We start from the raw sequence: 25,749 nt of genomic DNA, 5'->3' as shown, positions 1-25,749 counted from the left end.
AAGAAGACTTGATATACTTGAAAAATATAAATATATTTAGCATTCAAGAATCAGCAACAGCACCACAGCTCTATAGATGTTACATGTACATATTAGTTTAGTTGCTGCTCTTGAAGTAAAACCTTAGATTTTCTCATCAGTTAGGTGGGGAACAGTGTCAGTTATACCAAATAGCCCAGGCACAGACACATGTAGAATACTGACCACGTTAGAATCACCCAAGATAACACTTGTTTAATCATGAGGTCATCTAGAAAATTTTACATAAATCAACTCTTAAATGAACATGACTCAGTTTCCTTAGTAGTCAAAAACCTGACAAAAATCACCAAACACTGGTAAATATTTATGGTGACTAAGTGTGGAGTTAGGAAACTTAATGGCCAAGAATCATGGCTCAGATGTTGATAAGGGATCACATCCCAGATTGTTGACATTAACACATGTCATGTGTTAGTACAGGATCCCACCAACCTGTACTCAATGGATCCCCCCCCTAAAAGAACAGCCCCAATCTGACTACCCTAGGCCAAAAAATTCTCTTCTCTTGACATGTGTAAGGAGTAGGACTAACATTTCCACTCTGCTGATGCCAATAAAAACTAGAGGTCTTAACCTCCAGTGTACTGCTCCTATTTGAGTTTATTTTTTTCTTTGTATAGTCTGGAGGGTGCACTTTGTATTTTTTTTTCAAATTGGCTTTACATAAGTAAATCTGTCTCAACCTTTATATCAGTGCAGCAGCACTCCCTCTGCTCAGCTACCTCTTGCCTCTCTGTGTTTTAATAAACTCTAGTTGTCTTGATAAATTTGTGGATTAACCTGTAGCATGAAAAATTCCTGACAATTATCTTGACAAACCAAAAACCATTTTCAAGACAATTTTTTATAAGTGTTATCAAGAACAATATACTGTTTTTAAATATGTTGTTATGAGCTTAGAGAATTAACTTTTTAGCTTATCATCAGTACATTAAGTTTTGACTTAACAAAACATTTACTGTAACTGCATTTTATTTAATTCAATCACTTACATAAGGATTTATTCCATCTTATGACAAATTATTCTGTACGTTTATAACAACTTATTTTGTATTTCCTGGGGGAGATAGTCTTTATCCTTTTTTAATTTAAAATTATTTTTTAACCTTTTGTTTTTTAAAAGCCATATCCTTAATACCATATACATGTCTGTGTGTTTATATATATTTGTTACTTGTTGGAAATAACTCATAAACCCTTTTAACTTAGAAGCTTTTATTTGTATGAAAAACACCAGAAATAAAGAAAGCAACCTTAAAGTTATTTTTGTGCAAAAGCAATTTATAGAAAGCCCATTTGTTAAAAGAGCCATGTATTGTAAGAGAATTAAATATCAGATTTTATTCACAACAGGCTGAGGTCAATTTTTAACTGCCCCAATTTTAAGATTCCTGATATAAGCTGTGGCCTCCTTTTTTCTTTTTATTCTCCTCTGGTCTGAGCCAGACTGTTAATCCATGAATGCCTGCTTCCTAGTGAAATCTGATCAAAATAAGTTTGAAAACCAGTTTTCTACAAGTAGCAGTAGAACAGAGTAATTTTTTTTACATTGACTCTATAATAAGAACCATCCTCAAGCTGTTTATATATTCATATTTAAAAACCCTGGTTTTTTGTTACCTTGACTATCACACTAAACTTATAACAGCAGTTGAAGAACCATGTTAAAGATGCTATACACACACACACACACACACACACATTTTGTAAATTAAGCATGCCAGAAAAAAAACACACAAGAGCACATAAGATGAGCTGGAATTTCAGGAGCAAATTAAATTTTGCCCATTGCTTTAAGCAAATTCACACACACACACACACAAATTATAGTGCACTCTCAAAAACATAAGAAATTTTTTAAATTATACCTAGAGAGCTATCCAGTGGTATGGTGGATGATGGCATCTGTTCTCTTGTGCTTCTCCCTTTTTGGAACTGAATTTTCTTACCCATCCCTTAGCCTTGGTTGTGGCTATTTCCTGGGAAAAGCTCAACCTCTCTAATTCATGGAGGTGTCTCACACACTTTCACCCTACTCCCTAAGTGTGAGAGAACCACTTTCACTCAGACAGGGTTACTAGTTGGTCTCTGGGAGGTGATCAGTCTCCCCTTCTGCCTCCCAAAGGAAGGCCTATTATTTGAATCTGGGTTCTTACCAGTATGACAGGTGGGGTTCCCAATTGGTTCCCAAGACTTCTCCAGTTTCCTTTGTGCAACTAAAGCTTGCTCTCTGGTGCTCTGGGAGAGGTGAGTCCCTCTGTTAGATCAACATGTCAACTGGTGTCTGGTGGGATGTTCTCCTGATGGGCCAAGAATGCCAAGTGCTGGTGAGATGATGGTGAAAACACTTCCAAATCCCAGACAAGTTCCTGTAAATGTTACACAGGAATCTCAAACAGAGACACGGGACACCAAGGCTTTTTAAGAAGCAGTGTTTATTAGGGTGCCAGCAGCAATTCAGTGGATTCATATCCAAAGACTGAGACCCTAGAACAAAAGGGTCTCACCTTACATACCCTTGCAAGTGGGGTACAAAGCAAAAAGCAATGTTTAATCCATATATGGTTACATGTAATTCTATTGGCTACTTTACCCCAATGCTACATCACATTTTGATTTTTAAGTTTTATCTCTCTGCTATGCCATCTCCTTCCCACTGCTACAGTATCAGAACACAGACTTGTTTGTTTGTTTCTTTTTTTTTTTTTTGGCCCTCCTCCCTGCTACAAGAAAAATTGAAGAAGCTGTGAAACCAGGTATTATATCACAGATTGCTGATGGAAACACCAATAGGCTCAACCACTTGGGAGAATAATGCAGCATTATTAAGAAATATAAGAATTAAAATGCTAAGTCCCTGCAATTCACCTCATATGACACACACACACACACACACACACACACACATGATAGGTAATTTTCTTTTTGTTCATGCTTTTATTATTAGAATACTTACCTAAGTTGTACATTAAAATGTAAGACCATGGTCAATTTGTCTTATGAACCATTAAATCATTGAGAATAAGCTAATTTTATTATCACTGTACAGTTTAAAAGAATATATTTAGTGAATACATGAAAGTTTTAAAAAATTTTCAGTGAACTTTATAAATTGAGGAAGAATGAAAGAATTGTAACAAAATTGGGAATAAAAATACTTCCTGTGCTTTCTAAATTGAGAGACACTGAATGGTGATGCCAAAATTTGAGGAACTTGACATTATTTCCCAAAAGTATGCATCTTCAAAATAATTTAATGTAAACAATTCAAACATTATATTATTAATCTCAGTTCAGCTTCTATTGCATGATAGATGCACATTAAGTTAGTTGGGTCAATGCTCCTAAAGAGATTAGTGACAATTCTAGATGTAGTCTCTAACATTTTGTGGCTAGTCTTTTGCTAAGACCCATTGTTTTTATTGCTTAAGATGCATAAAAGTTATGCATTTGTACATGTTATCATGCTTTGAAAACAAATAATTTTATGGACAGTTTTGATAGTTATGATGTGTATTTGATATATGTTTATATAATAATAAAGGTTTTGCCCAAATTTTATGTACCAGGCACTTACCTAAGTGTAGTACCAACTTCACCTTATTTATGAATAGCTGATCTTTTACCAACCAGCAAGTTCAGTGAGAACAACTGTCTTGCCCACATGTACATGGTGAATAAGTGATAGACTGAGTTTAGAATTAGGCAGTAGAGAATAGCAGACCACATTCACCACATCTCAAATTCTCAAGTAATCAGTTCAAACAGAATAAATGCACAGTAATAGGGGGAAAAAAAGTTCCACATACAGATTTTTTTTTAAAAGTCAATGTCCATTATAACAATAAATGATAATAGTTCTCTACTAAAGACTTTTACTTCTTGCATATCCAAAAAGAGAAGGCAGTAGAGTGCAGCTATCAAAATATGTGGATATGAACTTTGGTTGAATTAATTTCAAAAAAATGAATTGTTTCTTGAAATTTGAATGCAACTTGGTTTGATAGATTGTACATGGTTAAAGCATACTTGAAATATTGTGTGTGATCTTGGTTGATTTTAATTAGAGCTTAGTACTTGATTAGAGATAATATAATATTAATATGTCTGAAAAGCATATCACATGAGTGATCGATGAAATAATTGGAAGAACTTAAAGTGAAAGCATGTTGATTGGATACAGAAATTCTCTCCAAAGAGATGAGGTCCATATGGAAAAAGTGAAATTGAACATCTCATGTAATTATTTGTGGAGAGCCATATCCACAACTTAAAAATACAGGAAATTAAATTTACTCTTAATATGATGAAGAATAGTCAGTTAGGACTACAACTTACATAATCAAGCCAAGGAGATACTCGCTTTAAACTATATACTTTCCCAAACTAGATGAGCCACTATCAAAACTAATACACTGATCATTTCTGCTCTGAGTGGGAGGTTGAACTCAATGAACTACAAAGTGTTTTCAGTTTCTTAAAGTGAATCTTATATTTTCATTTTAATGAAAGAAGGAAAAGATTATCACTTTTCTTCCACATTCTTCTGCAGTAGTTAAGTATAGTTAATTTAAAATGTCTTACAACTCTTGTAATTCCCAAAACAAACCATTGTCCAGAAAATATATGGCACATGGAATATGGGTAAGAATGCCTTTGGTTTGTTTTATAGGGATAAATAATTTAAAGACACATAATATGTTCTCCAATATACTCCCTCCAAACAACACAGTATTTATACACCAAGCACTGCGTGCCTAAAAACAGCTTATACAGTTATATCTTGCAGTACAGTTGAAAATTTGAAATATTAATTTTTTTGAGTTTTAGATAAACCATTGCTTATTTCATTCATTAGTAGGAAAGAGGGTGTTTGATTACAGGTTGAAAGGTATTGAGTGACAAGGACACAGATCTGGGGTTCATACTTTATGCATGGCCATTCACCAGACAGAGCCATTGCCTTGGGACATGCTTATCCTCCAGAATTCTCTGTTGCAAGTTATCATTAAAACCAACATTCAATGCTTACCTCTTTCAAAGAACAAATTTCTTATCACTGTCTTTCTGCTTGGTATCTTCCTATAAAATCAACAGTTCATGGTTTGGAAGTGGGTAGGGCAGATCCATTAAGTTAGGCATCCAATTGTTTTCATTTCTGACCAGATTTATTTCACAGTAACCTTGCTAAATGACCTTGAGCATGATCATCTATTTTTTCTGACCTTTTTGGATGGAATAAAATTATAAAGCTTCATTATTTAACTAACAAGGAATATAGCAAGTCACATTTATGCTGTTGAATACTTGCTATTTGCTGCACATTGAACTAATTCCTTGAAGAAGAAGTGTATAAAGCTAAGGCAGTACCCTGGAAAATTTCATTGGTTGAGAACTCAAGCAAGAAAATATTTTACAAACTTGGAATATCAGTCACTCAGAAATGGGGTCCTCATATGTTTTCCCTACGTAGTATAGGGTACTGGATAAATCTCAGCTCTTGGAGTAAATTATATCAACTAATTTCCACCTAACCCTGACACCAGGAGTATTATTCCCAATTTACACAGAACAAAAATAAGATTGGGAGAGAAAAAAATTGACAGAAATTGAGGTAAAACTAATTTTACCTGCATAATCTTTGTAATGAAATACATTGCTATGGTATTATATCTACACATACACGCACACACACGTGTACACACAAACACATACATACATGGGCTCTATCCCATCTATGAATAACAAAACTTTAGACAGCATTAATAAAGAAATTAATGGATGACAAAAAGAATAAATATGATAAAAAATATAGGTAGGATTAAAAGGAGTCCATGTAACATCATTGGAGTCTTAAACAGGAATATTTCAGGAATCATTTCATGCCTCCATCCTGAATTTCTTTTAGATTCATATTCAGTAAGAAGTAACAACATACTTGTTTCCTCCCCCAAGTTCAAGGCTAATTCCAAATGAAAAATTATTTTGCATTAAACATCATGAAGCATACTGATGAAGAGAGAATTTCCTCTTTTGGGAAATTCCAAGGTTTCCCAGGTTGACTACATCACAGCTGTTTCCTATATCCTCAGACCTCCTTCTTTGGTGCATGATTTTAAAAATATTTTTCAGTTTCTGATCTTTTTATCAGTGAAGTGCAAGTGTTTTCAAGGAAAAACTGTCAACTTGAGTATACAAGTCATAGACACCCTGCATCAAACAAAGCTGTGTGCATCTTACCAAGGGCTCAACATCTTTGCTTTATTTTGTCTCAAGTCTCAATTTTTTGCTTTCTCCATTTTTTAGCACATTGGTCTTATCATCATTTATTTTCCTACATTGACATTATGATTCATGACTTTTCATATATAAATTGAACTGAATTCGAATCATAGCTGGCTATTTTTTGTAGAAGGAAACCTTTTAAGCACTGATGAGTAGTAACTATGAAGAAAACAATAGACAAATCTTGAAAATGTTAGTACCAAAAGGAGTATGAAGATAGTTACAATTAAGGCAGCTCAAATTAAAACTATGCTTTTGTACTCCTTGCTTGTCCTACAGATAGATGGCTTTCAGCAAACCACCTCGAAACATTACAGTAGAGGACAGCATTGAAACAAATATTTTAACTCTTATTAGGTTTCTGTATTTTGCCCAGGTCCCATAATAGAACAATTGATTTTGAGATAAACTTAACATTAGTATTCCACTTGTATATTAACGTTACTTGAATTTGTGCACATAATGGCTTATTCCTGTAGGTTTATCACCTCTGGTTTAATCAAAGAAACAATGCACCTGCAAAATGTCCATACTGCATCTTTTGGTGAAGAAGTAATCAAAATCATATACTCCTTTTAAGTTGACTCAAAGTGTAAACATAAAAGGGTACTTCAGAAATTGAAGAAGATGCTCTTTACCCCTGACACTACATTAAGAGAAAAGAAGATATTCTAACACATAATATGCTGTCACCAAAATACTTATTGTGGCCATCTAAAGTTGAAAGTAGAAACTTAGGTAAAGATGAATTATAGTATACTTTTGATTCAACAATAGGGAGAATTTGTGTTTACATACAAATGATGGATATAGTTCATTATTTTTAATGAGACCAGACTGAAAGAATGAAAGGTGGATCTTGGGCTTGTTTTTGATGCTATGTCCTTCTAAGCTTCATAATAGAGAAGGTAGTTACTATAGTCATACTCTTTCCATAAACTTGGAGGACTTTAACACTTGTAAATGAAGAAATAAAACAATGTAAATAATAAAAATAATTGTATACTTTAAAAATATTCTTACCTTCTGAATTAACTGTAGTTTATATTCTGTTATAATAATATATCTAGAATTTAATTCTGTAATCTGAGTATACACATTATGGTAATAATGTGAATTTTTATTCATAAAATTTAAAAATCTATACCTTATAAAAGCCTCTTCAATATAGAAGAATATAGGTGTGTTTTTTAGAAAATTGACTCACCAAGGAACATTATATCTATCTGTTTATCTGTTATCTATCTATATTAGTATTTAGGAATGTGTTCCACTTCAAATTAATTGATTAAATCATTTTCCAGAGAACCTGTGGATTTCCTATCAGGTTGTATTTATTTTCATTTTCTTCTTTATGAATCATTATAAACACAAATATAAGCATAATTCAAACAATGTTTCTGCTTAATGTGATATACTATAAACTTAAAACTATATATATAAAATCTTTAACTTCTGGTCTTGCCCTATCAGAGATTTTATCAAATATTCTAATAAAAACTTTCAATCATCACAAAATCTTCACATTAGGACTATCCTCTGGTTTCTGGTATTCTTCTTTTAAATATGTGCTCCTAATGATATGATCTGATATAAAATTATGAGATATATAAAAACCTAGTTCTGTGCCAGACAGAGTTTAGGGTTATCAACAAATTCCTTTTTCTCTCTGTATATGTGTGAACATACAGATATCTACATACATATTCACACACTAACATATCTATAGCATAAATGTGAACATATATAACATGTATATGAATATATATATTTAAATAATATTATAATTGTAAAAAAATTTTCAACCGCATAATAATTAAGGATTAGTGGCATGTAGCTGGTAGTCAATTTATATTTGCTTTGCCAAGGAATGACAGTAATTTTCTGATGTCATGCTTCACTCTGTGATCATAATGCTTCATGAAGTTTCTCCTACATGGAATAAGGGATGTTCCCAATTTCACTGCCTCTGTAAAGGGATTTAGGGAGATGTATAGGGGAAAAGATGAAGCACTTCCAAAACCTCCTTCCAGAACATGGTATAAATTGACATTTATTATTCAACCCAGAAATTTTGGGAGGAAAAGAATGATAAAATTCCCAGGCATATCTATTCATAACAAGCATCCTTCTACTGTTAAAGTATCATATAAAATTGAATGTAATGAATACTAAAGTAGCAACCACTTATCCAATTAATAAGTGCAAATAACTAATATTAGAATAATCTACTCCTTGACAATAAAGTAAAAAGAAAGCCAGAGGATAAATGGGTGAAATACTTTTGAAAGTATTAAAAAATGAGATGGGAAAGAGTCAGCCTATTTTTACAATTTTGAGGTAGCTAGTCCTGCTTATCTTCAATTTTTTATGCATGAATTCAAATTATTCCTCATAAATGTCCTTTAGATATATGCTCAAGAGTGGAATAGCCAGGTCATAAGGTTGGTCTATTTTTAGCTTTTTGATGGACCTCCATACTTCTTTCGACAATGGCTATACTGATTTACATACCTACCAATAGTATATAAGGGTTCCTTTTCCTTCTGCATCTTCCCCACCATTCCTTGTCTTTTGCTTTCTTGATGATGAAAATTCAGACTGGGGTGAAATGGAATCTCAATATACCTTAGATTTTCATTTCCCTTCGGGTAAGGATATTGACTACTTCTTCATGCATTTATTAGCCATTTGCAGTTCTTCTGAGAGCTACTTAATTCATCTGCCCATTTATAAATTGGATTATTTACTCTTTTGCTGGTTAATTTTCTGAGATATTTTTGTTTTTCCACACTTTGTAGATTGTCTCTTCATTCTGGTTATTGTTTCCTTTGTTATGCAGAAGTGTTTTTTTTAACATGATACAGTCCCATTTGTCAATTCTTGTTCTTATTTCCTGGACCACTGGAGTTCTACTCAGAAAATATATACCTTTGCCTAAATTTTCAAGAGTTTTGCTTTTTTTTCCTATAGTTGTTTCAATGTTTCAGATTTTAAATTAAGGTCTTTGATACAGTTTGAACTGATTTTTTTTGCAGGGTGAAAAATAAGGACCTTATTTTAGTCTTTTACATCTAGATAACCAGTTTCCCCCCAAGAGAAACAACTTATATACATGTTTATCACAGCATTATTTATAATAGCCAAGAAGTGGAATCAGCCTAGGTGCCCAAAAATGAATGGATAAGATTAGAGAAAATGTGGTACATATACACAATGGAGTATTACTCAACCATAAAGAAGAAAAAAATTATTGTGTTTGCAGGAAAATAGATTGAATTTGACACATAACAATGTGTGAAATAAGCCAAGGTTGAGAATCCAAATATCACATGCTTACTTCTTATGTATAATCTAGGTTAAAATGATGAAAAAAATTTAAAAAATGAGATGGGGCATGAAAGGGAGACAGTCAGGGGGTGTTCAACAGCAAGGGGAAGGAATAGAGAGGTTACAGGGGGAGAGGTTAAGAGGATCAAAGTACATTTCACATATGTGCATTGAGACAATCTTAACATACCAAATACGGATTTTAAAAAATAGGGTATAAGAGAGGTTTAAGAGAATGTAATAGAGGGGGCGAACTTGCTCAAGATACACTGAATGCATATAAGGAAATTTCACATGAAACACCTTGCCCTAAAAATGGATCCACTGAGGGCTAACATTACAACAAAATGTCCCTTCTTTAACAAATAGTAAAATAAGAAAGCAAATTTTTTTATTTCTGCACGACAGAAATGAACAAAACAAAATACCACTTAAGCCATGAGGAATTATTTAGTACTGCCTCACAGAGACTGAGAAAGACTGGAATTACCCTCTATTTGTAATTGATTATATCCACTATTTTACATGTAGTATTCATTTTCCAGTGGTACAGCAGTTCTCTACATTTATTTTTTATTTCAAATTACTAATTGTGTAGTCATGGTGTATATCTTACGTAGGTCAATTTTGACATTTAGGATTATAATGTAACTGGATATGGAAAACTTGAAACTATAAATCCAAGAAAGTGTTAGGGATAATGACCTAGAATAATTTAAGTAAGCCACATAAATTAGAATATCATAGGGAATTTTCTGTTAAATGATTTTACCCAAAGTATTCATAATAATTTTCTGTAAGTATTCCCATAATGGTGAGGAAAAATACAATTGTACTAACTAAGGCACTTTTTGGGTGTATTCGTGTATGTGTGTGCATTAACTGATAGAAGTGCTGAAAATCATAGAAATTAAACTAATAAAAGCACCATCAATAAATCTCTATGATACACTATGAGAGAGAAACCGTTACAATCTGAATTATACAAATGTGTTAACTGAGCTTCAGTGGGCTTAATTAATCAAACCAAGCTCAAACGTAAGTAAATCATACCATTAATACCTGTTGTCAGGGAAACCAAATTTCCTCTCCATTTTCTTAACTAGCTTCTAAATTATTGCCCACATATAAAGAACAACACACACTAGAGAGTCAAAAGTACTGCATAAAAAGAACTGCCACCCCGAGCAAGTTGTTTAATATCTCTTGTCACTGCTGTGCAACAAAAGGGTTGGAGTTTGATAATTAGTGAGAGCCATGGAAGAGCACAGAGGAGTGAAAGTCATCTCTATCAGTGAGAAATAAGCATTGACCATGGCTGGTTTTGCTCTAAATGTCTTAAGTGAATTCTTACTCAGCAACAAGTTTACAAACTGCATAAGACTTTTAGCTTCCCAGTTCAGCCTTTTACATGGTAGCATCAGTAAAGTGTGATCAATAAAGTTGTTCAAATTTTGCACCCACTGGGTAATCTTAAATTTTTTTCTAATAGCAAGACCTGGAAATATGAGATCCTAAAGTTTCAATAGATGATGTAAGCCCAGGATAAAACTCACATCCCAAGAAATTTAGAAAAAAAAATTTTTAAAGTCAGAGAAATTTATAAAAAGCACTGCCTGAAAGATGAAAGTGATTAAATTAGGAATCAATCTAGCCACAGTTCTGTGAAACAGTGACCTTGGGCAAATTATCTGCATCTCTGGGTCTCAATATGTTCATTTTCAAAATGAAATTGCTGATCTAGATAAACTGTAAAGTCATTTGGGAGAATACCACATTGCTGTAACTTGGAAATTTTGTGTATATTCTCAAATTATGAAAATATTTTAATTTAAATTTAAGACAACTGTTATTGAATATTACATTTTAAAAGTGCCTCCAAATTTTAAAGTACATCTATAACTGTAAGCACAAACTCATTTTTTAAGATAAGATTGAAAACAGGAAGAAACTTCAGCTTCAATTTGCCACATTTCATTGATGATGCCAGACCCTTCATTTTGTTGTTGATATTGTTTTTATTAACAAATTCATGAGAAATTAATGTACTTTATTTTAATGCCAAAACTAAACCAGAACAACTTAATTTTCAAAGTCACAATATAGCCAGAGTGAAAAATCACTGCCTGTGTCCATAGTACCAAAAATCATTTCATGGGGATTGAATATTCTGACTGGGATTTTGTCTCTGTGCATGCGATTTCTTGAGGTTTTGCTCTGATTGTCCCACTCCTCCCAGGAGAAGTTCATATGAAGAGTCTTGGTTTAATATACTTGGAACAATCTTGAGCTATTTGGATAATAGGTGCTATATAATTTAATAAACAAATGGTAAATGTTAGAAAATATTAAATGAGAGCACATTAAAATGAAGTTTCATTATTCTGTGTTTGGCTAGTGCAGTGTTCATAAACCATAGCATGTTTAGATTAAATTCATTTTCAATATCACACAAGCTTACCAATGTTTTGGAAATGATTAAAAATTCTCTGACTTACCTTAGAATGATCCAACTTTTCCCAAATATTTCAGTCTTATGCCATAGCTGAAAAAGTTTCATAGTAATGTTTTAATAACCCAAAGTATTCTTCAATAAAAGTCACCAATTATTAGGGCACTGGAACACTCATAATAAAATTTCAATTTCCCAAGTGTAAAACATACATAAGGATATTTGCACACTTATGTGGTAAGTTTCAAGGGAATATACTGACAATACAAAATGGCACAGCTCTGTTTCAATTAAGAAATTACCACTGATTTTTACATATTTGATGAACTGCATTATATTCGAGCACTAAGCACAAAAGAGACAGGAGACAAGTTTTGTTAGTTTAAAAACAAATATACTAAAAAATGCACTGATCATCTCTAGAAGGGTAGCAATCACTAAGGTGTGAAAAAGTAAATTACCTTTTCTACTTATTCTGCATTTTTCTTTACTCCCAAAGTTTTCCTACATTGAAAGTGTTTATTCCTACAATAAAAGTATCTATTCCAAGTACATACATAAGTGCATCATCATAAATTAAAATCAATGAAAGAAAACCTAATTTTCCTCTCATTCAGCATTGCAACTTTTAGTGTTTAAGATTTAGGGAAAGAAGTTGAACATGGTAGCTTCTAACTTCAATCTCACCTACTAGGTAGGTGAAAGGAGGTTTGCGGCCAACCTAGGCAAAGGTAAGGAGACCCTATCTTAAAAATGAAATGCAAACAAAAGGGCTAGTACATGACTCAAGTGATAGAGGGCTTGCCTAACAAGTGCATAAACTTGGGGGAAAGACTGCCCACATTAGTCAAATCAAATTTATTAATGGTTGAGTTTTTGTCCAGGCTGTCATCCTAGCAACCATGTAGCTCTTTCAGCACGAAAAACAGTGGATGCCTAACCCCATCCCCTATTCTTATCTCAGATTGCATGGAATAAAATGAGGATGGTAAAAGTAAAGATAGGTTTACAATAGGTAGAAGTACAAATAAGTTTGAAGCAGTGGAAATCTTACATGTATTTTGGAAGCCTGGTTGTTAGGAAAATAGGTAAATGAGATGTTTATTTCTTCATGGATAGGAATAAATGTAAAAGCATGATTTATGATTTATGAAGTTGGTGGAATAAGAAGCAAAAAGGTAAATGCCCATCTACATGGAAAATGAGGGACTCGATTGTCTTTGAATTGGTGTATTGACTAAAGTAATACCAATACTAAAGTCAATAACCACAGATTTCTGTCACCAAAGAACAAAGCCATATTTCACCTCCTGATACTGAAGAATTGGAGGTTCCACACAATTCTGTGGATAATCTACAGAATGAGAGAGAGACAACGTCTAGATTTGGACAGGTAGTGTCTGTTGACAGAAAGAGAGATGAGTTATTTATGTAGTAGTAGGTGAAGAGCAAAAGCCAGTCTTTCATTCTCAAAAGCTAGTCTTAACCAATATCATGAAGTTAGACCTAATCCGTAGTACTGGTAAAAGAATAGCAAATTTTATAGTTTCAGTTACAACTTGCTAAATTAAAGGTAACATTATCCAAAGGCACAGCTTCTACTATTCTAGAATTCAAACTAAACACTCAGAATCCCATGTGGAAGTCCTATCTTGCTATAATAATTCAGTAAATTTTTCTTTTCCTACAGGTGATATGGGAACATGTAAATCAAACCATAACATTTTTTAGTGTTTTCTACCTCTTGCTGACCCTCTTTTTCTCTTAGGAAAGAATCAATACTGGGTGTTATGAATGTATATAAATCTATAAAATATCTCTAACACTTAAGAAAATTGAAACTTAAGAGAAATGTGAGGCATATGTGCAGACAAACATACACACACCAGAAATTCCATATGAAAATATTTTTGTTTGTACCATGAGAATCTGGCAGAACATCTACTAGCAAACATCTTAAGTAAATAAATGATGAAAGCAAAGATTTATTCAAAATTGCCCTCATAGATCAGAAAAAACATTATCCATCAATATGACCTACCATAGCCAGTAAGGTTTTCACAACAAAGATTAGTTTGTAACATGGTTAGAATTTGCATAGGCAAATTTGGCAGAGGGGTATTTGGAAGGTATTAGGTGACACAAGCTAAGATGTATGGCATAGAGCAAGCATGACACATGTGGTGAGAAGGGAGATAAGAATCTCATTGAAAGAGTGAATTTAGCCTCAGAATATTGGCTATTCTGAGGTAGTGGAAAAACATAGTTCAAGTTGCCCAAATGATAGGTAATTCTCTTGCAATCAAATAGACTCTTTACTACAGGCAGTCGTTAATGTGTTCTAATAGGACATATTTTTATTGTTATTGTTGTGTAGACCACAGCAAATCCTTGCAATTGGAACTTCACCTTTAAAAAGTTTTCAGGGCTTGGAAAACATTGTTGGTATCTTACCCAGTAAGTGTCCTGTATTTGATATTCTTCAGTGTTTACTAATTTTTTTCAGGCATACCCTTGACTCCACTCCAATATTTACACATACTTAGGCTAAGATATTGAACTTCAACCCTGCATCTTTCTCAATATTTGAAGATATTTCACTCATCCACCACCATTCTCTTTATTGGTGCTTTTCCTTTTAGGAATTAAGGGTAAAGGTAAGTACTTCTTGAAATTTTTATGATTACAGGAATTTCTTTAAAGATAGCCACTTGATAGTTCATTAAAGTCTGAGTGTTTGTGCTTTCCCCTCCCAATTCATTTAATGAAAGTAAATCAGGAATTGTGTCCTTTGTTTTGGGAGGAGATTAGGTCATGAAAGCAGACCTCTCATAAATGAAGTTAGTGCACTTTTAAGGGATCCAAAGAAGCTCCTTTACACATTCCTATGAACCAGAAAATAAAGCAGGAAATGGTCTTCACCAAGTATCAAATTTTCCATTGCTTTGATCTTGAATTTCCCCATATCCAGAACTGTGAGGAATAAATTCCTGCTTCTTTTATACACTACTCAGTAGATGGTATTTTGTTATTGAATTCCAAACAGTCAAAGGCAGTAACCAAATTGCTGCTATGATAGAGGAAAAATGTTCGTTATAGAACTTTGGGAAAGATATCTCCCATCTCTTAAGAGAAAAACATCAGAATAGAAGTTATCTTCTACCCTGAATGATTTAGTGTACAGGTGCGAAATCTGAACATTCTGCTTCCCTTTCACTATCACTTAACAGCAGAGCAAAGGTCACTAGTTTAAGTCAAAAGTCAGGTTTTGTTCACCTCTGAATTTTCAATACATGCATAAGCGCATAAACAAAATGTCCTATACTTGTAAAATTTGTATCTGATTTTCTGTTATCTGATGCTTAAATCCTTCTAATGAAAATATAGAACTTAAAAAATATTCCAGTTAGAAAACTAAGCACAGATTATGGTCTTATTCATTTGTCATTCTATGCCAATCCCTCATAATACATTTATGTGCAATTTGAACAGCACAGATTGACCTTTTGGCATTCCAAAATTTCTCTATAATATGACACAATTTCTTGTTAGGATAAGACAAATTTAATTAACTCTGAGCATTCCTGTTACTTTAGATAAATCCAATGGCATGTCCTTCGAGTAAAGTAATTGGTTTCTTGGTATAATGCATATTATACTAATTATAATAAACTTCTAAACATGACACAATACACATGCCTTAAATTAACTGCATTTGAACTTAGGAACAGTGGAGTGATACCTTCAAATTTATATTCTGTTTATAATTAGAATTTACTTCTCTCCAACTCTACTTATGTATATAGTCAAATGAATATATTTCTTTAAAGTAATTGAAGTGTCAATGAAAACCAGAGTATCTATAATCTGAGAAAGACCATAGCATCCAGTTTGATTTAAACATATTCTAAATCATGAGGAAAATGAATTGGATTTCTTTTTGAAAACCACTTTTTCATATGTTTAGTGAAACATTTGAAGGACTTTTATGGATTTTTAGCTTTATGATAAATAAGCTACACATTTTGTTGCATATACTGAAAATTACTTAAAGTGGAAGTAAACTGAATATATATGATGTCATTTCAAAATGCAATGCTTGATTCCCCTGTTTGTAGTGCCCAAGGGCTGCCTTTGTGATTTAATTTACTTTAAGTAGGTGCTCTGTTAAAAGATTGGTTTGCTTCTGTGAACTTCTCATACCACCTCTCTGCCTCAAAAGACAAGAATTTATTTTTGGTGGTGTCATGGTCAGATCAACCATGTTTCCTATATCAATCCCATCATCCAGGAACCCCAAGTTTATGCCAATGATAAGATGCACTCAAATTGGAGACTGTTCAATGAGTTGAATTGAACTACTCTTCCTAGATGAATCAACTTGAGTGAAGATAGCATGACTAGCCAAAACCACAGAGCCACTTATACTAAGAACTATCACATAGACCCTGGGATTTCAAACATCAGACCAATACCATTCATCACTTCTGTTCTAAACTTCCAAATGTATGAGAAGGTGAAGAATCACAATTCTAATATTACAATTCTTCTATTAAAATCTTCATACTATAATACTCTCTAACAAATACATATATATATATATACATATATGTATTATAATTTGGCTTTCATCACCACATACTTGATACTAATATTACATCAAATGTACAAATAATGAAACCTGTGCTCAAAGAAATTTCATGTCACACATGATGCAGCGACAACAGTAATAAGAATTTAGATTTGAACTCAGAAATTACTAAATCCATAGTCTTACCGTTAAGCTGTATTAAGTTTAAGAGAACAAATAATGGCTGCTAATTCACGTACAATGTTTGTAAGTATGTAAATGTATAAATATAGGTATATATTCATATATTTAAAGTATACATTTATATATTTAACATTTATGCTCAAAGACATACAAACATATAGGTTATATGTATATTCTTTGCCTGACTTAAAGATCCACCTCCTCACTCACTGAAAAACTGACTTTACAAAGATAACTTTTCTTTTAATATTTCTGAGTTATTCTGACATTCCCTTTCATAGTCAAGGGTCTTGACTTTAAAATTCCTTTGGGGATGCAATTAAACGCCACATATATTTCTTCTCTGAGAATTGCTGCTATGTTAATGTTATGTGACCCTAAATGTCTAAGGCCATGGAAAAGGGAAAGATGATCGATTGTACCTAAGCTACTTTCATTTTCTGCAGAAAAAAATTGAAATTTGAACATATGAGGTACTTATTTTTTGTTATGAGATCTACTAAAGAAGTCTGAGGGCTGGGAGTGGTGGCACATGCTACACAGGAAGTACACTTAGGAGGACTACGGTCTGAGGTCATTCTGAGAAAAAAAATCTGAGACTCCATTTCAAAAATAAACGGAAGCAAAAGGTGTGAGAGGCATGGCTCCAGTGCACGGGGGCTGCCTAGCAAGTGCAAGGTCCTGAGTTCAAATCCCAGTACTGCTAACAAAGCAAATAACAGAAATTATGTAATGTCAAATGACGATGTTCACACCAAGATACAAACAGCTACTAAACAAAAAAGAAGAATTAAAGGTTAAGGATATCTGGATCATGAGAAGCAGAGAAAAAAACCTTTTGGTTCAGATTTGGATAAATAGAAACATCTGTTTGAAGTTTAAGTCCAGGGGGAGGTTCAACTGCACCTATATTCATCTCCTTCCCTAGAAAGTTCCAAATTTATCCAATGAACTGTATTTTGGGAACCTCACAAGTAGAAATCATCATGCCTTCTGTGTGAGCACTGAGGTCCATGCAGCACTGGTAAACAGACATAATAACTAAAGCAGAATTCCTGGGTAGAGTATGATTTTATTTTTAAAAAATATTATTTTTATTTTAAGGGTGTTATTTATCCTTTAGGATAACATCATAATTTGAAAACATATCTTAATTTCATTATTAGTTTGACAAATATATTCCAGTGCAATCATGAAAAGTTAAAAAAGAACATAAGCTATCAGCCCAGCATTGTCAAAAGATATTGACTATATAGAAATGAGATTCCCAACTGTGTTGTTAACCAGCTGATCCTACAGTTTATACAGAAATGAAAGGATATGAATTATTCAAAAAAATCTTGAAACATTAAGAGTACTCAATCTTCCCAACTTCATAACTTACTACAAAGCTACAAGAAGCAAACCAGTGTCACAGATGTATAAGGATATACACATTGACACATGGTATAGAACTAACAACCTAGAAATAAATGATGCATTTGTAGTTAATTGACTTTGAACTAATGTGACAGGATAATGAGTAAAATATCCCCTTTTTAACAAATGGTGCTGGGACAAGTAGCAACCATATAAATTTAAATAAGTTGGCTTCTAACTTGACATGCACCATACTTAACTCAAAATGGATTATGAAATGATATGTAAAATCTAAAATATTGAATTTTATTAAAACTGAATCCTTTTGTGTTTCAAAACACACCAACAAAACACCCATCAAAATAGTGAAAGTACAACCTGAAGTGTAAGAGAAAATATTTGCAAATCATGTTTCTAGTAAGGGATTTGTATTCAGAATGTGGAAAATAAGCACAAGCAAACAATAAAAAGATAAATAACCCAATTAAAAACTGCAAAGTGAATTTGAATAGCTATTTTTCCAAAGCAGTTATGGACATGGCAAATAAGAGCACAAAAATATGTTCAATATCATTGTCACCAGAGAATTACAAATGCAAATCATTTAATGCCAACTGCAATTGCTGAAATAAAAAATAACAAAGATAACAACAAGTGTTTAATTATTTTAAAGAAATGTGAAGCTTCATATATTGATGATATGATTTTAAAATGGTACAATAACATTGGAAAACAGTTTGGTAATTCCTTCAAATCCTAATCAAACTTCCCAGATGACTTGACAATTTGACTCCAATTTATATAACCAACAGAAACAGAAATATATAACCAATGTATACATAAATGTTTACAGTAACATTATACATAAGAGCTAAACTGAAAACAAATGTCCATAAACAGAATGTTTATTCCATATAATATGATATTCTTTGGAAATAAGAAGTGAATGATTTGTTGACATGTGCTGCAATATCAATGAATCATGTATATATTGTGCAAAAAGGACAACAAAAACACAGTCACAAAACTACATAATGTATGAACCCATTTTCATGAAATGTGTACAATAGGCAAATTAATACAGACAAAAAGTAAATCATTTTTTCCAGAATTGTGGGGCAATGACTAATGGAGAATGATGTTAGTGCATGTAAGATTTTTGGGCAGATGAGAAAAATGTTTTAAAATTACATAGCAATTTTAAAATTACATAGTAATGGTTTTACAAATCTTTATACTTAAAATACTGGACTGCATACACTTTATGAGGGTAAATTTATATCACACAAATTTTATCCCAATAAAGTTATACAAAATTCTACCTGACTTTAAAGAAGAACTAATACAAATGCTCCTCTTATAATTCCATAAAGTACAAAAGGAAGGAATCCTACCAAATATATTCAATGAAGCCATTATTATCCTAATATGAAAGTAGAGTGAGGACACATCATAAAAAGAAAGTTAGAGGCCAATACCTTGATGAACATAGATTTGAAAATACTTAATAAAATACTTGCAAACAGAATCAAACAACACATTAAAAGGATCATACACCATGATGAAGTAGGTTTCATTCCATGGATTCAATGACTGTACATTTGTAAATCAATAAACATAATATAACACATAAACAAAATCAAAGACAAAAACCAAACCATCATATCAATAGATGCAGAGAAAGCCTTTTACAAACTTAATATCCTCTCACTTAAAAAAATCTCTGAAGAAAATATGGAATATAAGGTAAATTCTTGAATATTATAGACAGCATCATACTAAATGATAAAAAATTGAAAGCCTTTCCTCTAATATTAACAAAAGAGATAGAATTCCTACTTAGAGCAATAAGATAGAAGAAAGAAATACAAGGGATTCACAATAGGGAAGGAAGAATTAAATTGTCCCTATTTGCAGATGATATGATCCTTCTCCTAAAAGACCCTAAAAACTCAACCAAAAATCTCTTAGATGTCATAAACACTTTCAGCAAATTAGCACGATGTAAAATCAATATGCAAAAATCTGTATCATTTCTATACTCAACAATGAATACTCTGAGAAAGAAATCAGGAGAATAATACCATTCATGATAGCTTCAAAAAATTAAAACTCCTAGGGATAAATTTACTAAAGGAGATGGCAATCCTGTACAATAAGTCACTCAAGAAAAAAAAAATCAACAGACATAAGAAGATGAAGGAAACCCACATTAATGGATCAAGAGAATCAATATTGTGAAAATGACTGTATTACTAAAAGCAATCTACATGTTCAATGCAATCCTTATCAAAATTGCAGTAACATTCTCACTGGGATAAAAAATTCAATCTTAAAGTTCATCTGGAAACACAAAACACCACGAATAGCCAAGGCAATACTAAGCAAAAAAGGCAATGCTGGAGGTATCACAATTCCTGACCTAAAGTTATGTTACAGAGCCATTGTAATAAAAACAGCATGGTATTGGCACAAACACAGACATGAAGAAAATGGAATAAAATAGAAGACCCTGACACAAACCCACACAGCTATAGCCATCTGATTTTTGACTAAGGTGACCAAAATGTACATTGGATAAAAGATAGCATTTTCAACAACGGAGCTGTGAAAACTGAAATTTCACCTGCAGAAGACTGAAACTAGATCCTAGTTTCTCAACTTGTACTAGCATCAATTTAAAATGGACTAAAGATCCCTAATGTAAGATCTGAAACAGTAAAGTTAATCCAGGAGAAAATGAGGAACAAACTGGACCAAATAGGCATAGGTAATAACTTTATGAATGGAACTCCAAAAGCTCAGCAATTAAGAGAATATATTGACAAATGGGACTGCATGAAACTAAAAAGTTTCTGCTCAGACTGCAGAGACAGCCTTCAGAATGAAGAAAATCTTTGCCAGCTGTACCTCTGACAAGGGATTAATAACCAGATTTTGAAGGAGCTGAAAAAAATAACCTCTTAATGAATCAACAACCTTTCGAATAAATGGTCAAGTAAATTATATACACAATTCTCCAAAGAACACACACAAATCACCAATAAATATAGGAAGAAACACTCAACTCTTGTCCATAAAGGAAATGCAAATCAAACCTACACCGAGGTTCTACCTCACTGGTCAAAATGGCTATCATCAATGACACAAACAACAACAAATGTTGGTGAAGATGTGGGGAAACACTTCTACACTGTTTTTGTGGTTGTAAATTCATGCAACTGCTATAGAAAACAATAAGGAAGTCTTTCAAAAACTAAAAATAGAACTACTATATGATTCAGTGATACCACTCCTAGGCATATATCTGAAAGAATGTTCTCCAGGATGTGATAGAACCATTTGCACACCCATGTTTACTGAACCACTATTAACAATAGATAAGCTTTAGAAGCAGTTCCAGATGCCCCACAAATGACAAATGGATTAAGAAAATTGGTATACATATACACAATGGGGTTTTATTAAGCCATAAATAAGAATGAAATTATGTTGTTTGCAGGTAAATGGATGGAACTGGAAAACTTCAAGTTAAACCAAGTAAGTCAGACTCAAAAAGTCAAAAGTTACATGTTTTCCTTCATATGTGAAAGACAGACCTGTTAAGTACATATATATATGTGTACATATATATATATATATATATAGTGAGAGAGAAAAATGTATTAGTGAGTCTGTCTGAAAGGATTTCAGGAAGAGGGAGAGGTAAAGAGAATTTTAGCAAGTGAAAATTATTGAAACAACTCATCTATATATGAGTATAATATAATGCACTATATTGTAAGCTGTTGAATATCAGTGAAGCATGGTAACAGAGAATGAGTAAGCAACGGGGGAGTGGGGGTTAATTTGATTAAAATATGATATATACATGCCTGAGGTACCAAGGCAAAAATCCATTGCACTATCAATAGACACTAAAAAATGAATGGCGGGAGGGAAAAATAGATCTTTTTGGGTGTGGTAACAATGGGAGGTAGGTGGACACAAGGAAAAGGGGGAATGATGGTGAATATGGTGGATGTATTTTGTATCCACATATGGAAAAAGAAGAATGACACCTGTTAAAACTGTTCTAAGAAGGGGGGAGGGAAAGAGGGAAAGTGATGGTGGGGTAAATCAAAGATATGTTGTCAGCACATATGTAAATATCAAAATATATTCACCCATACAACTCATATGCATTTAAAATTTAAAACAATTTTAATGTTTATCCAAGTTTTCATTTACATGTTAACAATTTAATAGATGGAAAAATAACTCCTTGGTGTTCTAAAGTTTGTGCAATTGCTAAACTTGAATAAGGCTTAGAGACATGTGGGTACTATATCCTCACATGAGACCCATCACAAGTTTGTATTCTGATGATGACAGTTATTTAACTTCCTAAGTCAACTGAATTTCAGATCTATCTTTTTTTTATTTTATTATTCATATGTGCATACAAGGCAGTCTTTTCAGTCTTTTGAAAAAGAAGTTTCCTGACAATTACACTTATTAACATGGAGTTAATAAAGAAATAAGCATATATATATACAAATTATGTTCCAAGATAATATATCAATCCAATATGGAAGCATAGCAATATTCAATATATTTTGTAAATATTGACCACTGAAAAACCAATACATTTTGCCTAGAATTTTTCAATTCATATGGAATCTATTTGTTATCTCAGCAAACATTCCTAGCACAAATAAATCAATAGGCTATGTGTACCAACCAATATATTAAATTTATTGTTCAATAAAATTATCGTGTGCAAATTTTACACACATGTAATGATCTATTTTTAAGATCTTGTAAACATTAATTTAAATTTTCCCCAAACAGCATTAAATTTGTGGTATAAAAATGACAACTTCGAATTTTACGCACTTATTTTATCAACTGTATAGATTGCATGGTAGAAAGTTGTATAACTCATCAGTTCTGGTGGGTTAGTAGTCCTTTTGGAAACAGTGACTAGTCAAATTTAATTGCAGAGTATGAATGAAAATAGGACCACAAGAAAGCTAGATGTGATAATGGATCAGAATCACTATCATTCCTAGTTCAGATAATGGCAGTTTGTGAAAAGAAAGTGATTGCTGCTTTATGCTACTTTGTTATGATTTTGAGATGAATAGATCACAGTTCCACTTAAGACCAATGGAGATTTTTCTCAGAAGTAACTAATCACATTTAGTTAAAAATATGCATTGTTTTGTACTAGAGCTATACTTTTACTTTACTCTCACATTTTTATCACAATTTTAAAATTGGACTTCTAATCCAAAATAAAATTGCAACTGAAATGCAAGCAGTTAAAACTCAGGCAGGCTAAAAGCTTCAGTGGAAAAAGCCATCTGCCATGATGATCCTGATAATTCTTCTTCCTGAGAGGAAGGGCTCCACCTTGACATTGTACATTATGCTTTCTGAGGTCCCCATGCCTAATAAATGTAACAGATTTTGGAGGCCACCTTTTTGTACATTTTTTTAAAGAACCAACTTGCTATAAAAAGTGACATTAACCTTTAATTTAATTTCTTTCTCTCTCTTAAGTCTAGGCTGCTGAATTGCTCATTCAGTACAAAATCATGCAGCGTGTTATTGGAATGTCATCATCATGAATAATGGATGCTAGACTTCTGGAGATGAACCTCGGAAAGTAGGGTTATCAATATGGCCTTCATTGTTCACACAAGACTTTGAATGGAATGTTCTGGACTTTGAATGCCCTGAAAGGTGCTGAAAAGTTTATGATAGTAGTTAAAAAACATAGTGAATTTTGAACCCTTTAATGACTACAGGGATATTCCAGGAATATATTAACAAACTCTGTAAGTCTTAAAGGTGAACACTGACTTTTCTATTTTCCATTAGTTAAAATTGATGGAGTCTATGGGAAGCAGAGGGAAAATGGCATCTCCTGTACAGGTTGGCTTTAGGACATTGGACCTTGGATTGAAAATATAATAGTTTCAATATGACTAATTCTCAGAAATGTCACATTTAAATTAACTTGTGTCCATTCAGAATTCTGCTTCCATGCATGAGGTTTTTTGTATATATATGCAAATATATGTGTATATATATATATATGGAAAGAAGTTAGTTGCCATTGAAAAGAAATAGAGATATTTCATTAAAGGAAATGGCATTAATAGTATAATGTCAAAAATGATATTAATATTTTCATATTTAGCATTGATAGTTTTATCTCACTCACATGCAAGAGATTAGTGATATCTTATGCGCTGAGGAAAAATGTTAGCTAATTTTTAACATTAGTGATGCTGATTTTTAACATTGTTCACAAACAGGTATTGTTTTGGAACAATCAAAGAATAATTTACTGGTTATTTTCAGCCTGACTTTCAATGGCAGAGGAAAGTCTTGCCTGACATGGATGATTTCTTCTGCAGAGGTACAAAAGACAAATGGAAAGTAAACCTAACAAGAGGAACAGCAGTGCACCAAGAAGAAATCTTTCACCATTTTCCAGTTGCTTTCCTCCCTTCTTCCTCCCGGGAAGGTAGGTTAATATAACCCGCGTGGATTACGTTAAAAGTTCCCTAGTCTTTAACGTCTGAGAGGGACTCTTCTGAAGAGTAGAAGAACAGGGTAAGTTGACAAGTGAAGTCAGAATATTTAGCCTCCCCAGCTCTCTGTGAAGTTCATGTGCTCATTTTTCAATAATAACTACTCATCTCAGAACAGCAGACTGTGCAATTATCCCCTGCTTTTGGTTCTGATAGTCATTCCATCTTCCTTATCTCTTGAGACTTGGGAGTCTTAACACATTTGTTAATGTAAGCTACAAATAGAATCACTGCACTATTCCTCTGGTTTCCCTATACCATTATAAAATAGCCCCTTACAGAGTGTAATTTGTCAACAAATCTTTTAAGTTAATTTTTAAAACACATGTAGGACACAATTTCTTCTACCAGTCTCCACTCTGACTGTTCTGGTCCATGCCATCATCATCTCCCTCCTAAACTATTGCATTGAGCTTCGAATCAGCTTCTACACCTCCTGGTCTCTAAACTCTGCACTACATGGAGAGTGATTGAAACGGGTCATGTGACAAACTTCTGCTCAGTACTGTCCTAAGATAATCTTTGTACTGCTTTTCCAGGGCTGCTGTAGTAAATTACATCCAATTAAGTGGATTTTTAATTATGTGGTTTAAAAAACAGAAATGTATTCTCACAAATCTGGTAGCTAAGGTTTACAATCAAGCTGACAGTAGGTCTGTGTGTTCAAAAGAGTCTAGAAAATAATCCTTTCTGCCTCTTTACTATCTTCTGATGGTTGGCAAAAGTTTCTCGTCCTACTTGCCTTGTAACTAAATCTCTAACTCTGTCTTTACCTGGCTTTTCCTTTCTGATGTCTCCTCTGTGTCTACAAACACAAAGTCTTCCTCATTGCACTCATGTAAACAATAGTCATGTAACCCATTCATGTAACTCGCTGTGATGTCACCATATCTTGACTAAGATGCAAAGTCTCTAATTTC

This window comes from Castor canadensis, chromosome 3 (assembly GCF_047511655.1).
Source record: "Castor canadensis chromosome 3, mCasCan1.hap1v2, whole genome shotgun sequence".
Classification (NCBI taxonomy): Eukaryota; Metazoa; Chordata; class Mammalia; order Rodentia; family Castoridae; genus Castor; species Castor canadensis.
The sequence above is the reverse complement of the archived record's forward strand: the minus strand, read 5'-3'. Positions refer to the sequence as shown.